This window comes from Hippocampus comes, unplaced genomic scaffold, assembly GCF_001891065.2.
Source record: "Hippocampus comes isolate QL1 unplaced genomic scaffold, H_comes_QL1_v1.1 scaffold22, whole genome shotgun sequence".
NCBI classification, from domain to species: Eukaryota; Metazoa; Chordata; class Actinopteri; order Syngnathiformes; family Syngnathidae; genus Hippocampus; species Hippocampus comes.
The window spans coordinates 4,854,741-4,857,266 of record NW_017806175.1 but is presented as its reverse complement, the minus strand read 5'-3'; the positions used below and the strand labels follow the sequence as shown (position 1 = coordinate 4,857,266).

Here is a 2,526-nt window from a genome sequence, read left to right as displayed (position 1 = left end):
CACAATGGGGGGGCCCCTCAAAAAATTAATTTGGGGGGGGGGGGTTCAATTTCCTCTACGACAGTGGGCTGCAGCGTACTTTCTTTTCGGCACCTGCAGATTCACTTATTTGTTAAAAAAAAAAAGAAAAAACAATTCAACCTGTTTTTTTGAAAAATGGAAAAACGCATAATCGAGCTTCATCAGCGTTTCTTTTGAAGACTTCTTTGGTTTGACAAAAATATGTATTTAGCGTGTCAATTATATGCAGATTTTCGCTATTCAGTGGCTCAGTTCCGATCCCGCATGAATAGCGGGGGTCCACCGCATTGTTTAAAGTTATAATACCATTCACCCCAAGACGGCAGACATTGCCGGTTAGGAAGTGTGTAGTCCTACAGTATGTGGCCCCCCAGTAGCACTGATGAGAGATTGTAGCCTCATCTATCATTGAAGTTGCGGCCATAAGAATTTGAAACTCATACAGACAAGCAATTACTTTTCTATTAGACAAGGCTATGGCACGATTAAATTAAGCTCCTCCTCTCAGTTCAACATAGTTGCCTGGCACCAAGACTCCACCAGATGGTGCCAAAGCAGTATTTTTTTGTTTTATATAAAGACATGGTTTTGGCTTGAGCCGCAAATTGAGTTTTATTTTGAGCAAATAAAAGAAGATAGCCTAGCCCCCAAAAAACTGAAAATACACGAATTTGTATCGAACAAATGACGAAAGTGCGGGAGAAGACCGTATTTGAAATATGGTGGTAGTATGAATAAATGCTTCCTAGCCCATATGCATTTCAGTCAAACACCCCAGCCATTATTTAGTGCCACCAAAATGCTGGCACTGAGATAGCCAAAAATCACATCTTATTGTAAAAGCGCACGCAACTGTGGCAATATTCCTTCCTGCTCATTTCCACGTATAAGGCCTTATCTGCTGTTAACAGCGCTGATGCTGCAATTGCGCGGGATCTCTGTGTGAAAAAGGCTAATAATGGAGGAGCGTTCTGAGATGTGAGGAGAAGCAGACGGCGTGGAAGTCAAGGAACACAAGAGCCCAAGCTGGCAACGAACGAGAACAGGAGGAAAAAAAAAAAAGATGCTGGTTCCACATGTGAAAGCCATTACTCAGATTCGGGCTCCAACGCACAACATTTCTCCAAGAATGAAGCCCACCCCCCTAACTTTTAAGAGGGGGGCTTCCAAAAGGCCGCTGTGGTACAGCTGTTGATGAGGTAGTCTTGGATGGGAGTTGGAGGACGTGTGACTAACACACAGAGCAAACACTTCCTTGAATTGCGCTGCATTTAATGTGTTCAATGGCTATGCAGGTGTGCTTGCATCTATATTATTATTTTTTAAAGATGCACTGGTCAAACATTTTGGACTTCCCTCTCCCTCCCAGTACTCCCGTGAACCCTACGACTCTCTTCCTCCATTGACTCTTTCCTTTTTTTCCCCCAAAAGGGGCCCACTTGAAAGAGGTACCTGTGAGTTGGCAGTCACTTACAACAGCTCAGCTAATTTTCAAACATTTCCACCTTTCTTTGTCATTTCTTGTTCCTTGTGCATCTCACCAACGCATTTTGGACTATTTGCAGCATTTTTGGCATCGAGTTTAGGCGCCGCCTTCACTGGCAGCCTGTTTACAACAGCTCCTTATTTGACACTTTTTGCATCATGCCGGACCGAGAATTGAACCAAGCCTAAAGTGCAGTTGTTGGTTTACATTAAAACTGAGCTCGTGGCAAACCCTGGTTGCAAGATGACAATTTCGTAATCCCGGTGCCCTAATACTACTTGTTGTTGGGGACTTTCATCTTGCTTCTCTCGCTCATCGACCAAAAGCTTCACACACACTACGTAAAATAATCTGAAAATAAATAATGTACTTATTTATTATTGTACTGTCATTTTAATGATGGTCTTTTGTGGTTTTTTTTTTTTTTTTGGACAGCACTTTGTTAGAGCTGTAGTGGTTGCTCAAAAAAAAAAAAAAAAGTATATCTATAATTTAAAAAAAAAACTTAGTTTAGTGAAACAGTTAAATTATTAGTACTTCTCCCCTTTCCTGAATTCTCTTTTGCACAAGTATCTGTACTTCAACATAAGTGTACTTTTGCCACCCCGAGCTATAAGAGGGGAGACGGATGGATATGGTAGGATGGAACGCGTCAAGGAAGGGAAAAGGGAGGTGGACCGCGAGTGGGAAAGAACCTAAGGAACCTTCGAGAGCGCAGAGGAAATGAGGCAGGGAGAAAAGGGAGAGACGGGCCAAGAAGCTGGGGAGGAACCAGAGTGAAGAAATGTACAAGACAAAGAAGTCGGGTGAGGGGGGAGGGAGGAAAAATAATGGCCATTGCATGAGGGAAATCTGGGGCGGCAATAAAACATGCGAGCAGAAAGACGAGGAGAGGGGAGTGGGGGGCGTTGGGGGCAGCTTGACGGGCCTGTTGTCTCTGGCCGGCGTAGAAAGCATGCAGAGAGGGGTCTGCTCTGCCCGCCAATATGAGAAACACATTGCGCGGCAGAGCCTCGCCC

The 2,526-nt window shown here is 44.0% G+C and overlaps 2 protein-coding genes across 4 annotated transcripts in view; both read right to left on the bottom strand.

Moving 5' to 3' along the window:
• Window positions 1–2,526, bottom strand: part of LOC109531978 (dynamin-2-like) — a 55,391-nt gene that overhangs the window by 11,063 nt on the left and 41,802 nt on the right. The window lies entirely within an intron of this gene.
• Window positions 1–2,526, bottom strand: part of LOC109531984 (dynamin-3-like) — a 23,613-nt gene that overhangs the window by 9,205 nt on the left and 11,882 nt on the right. The window lies entirely within an intron of this gene.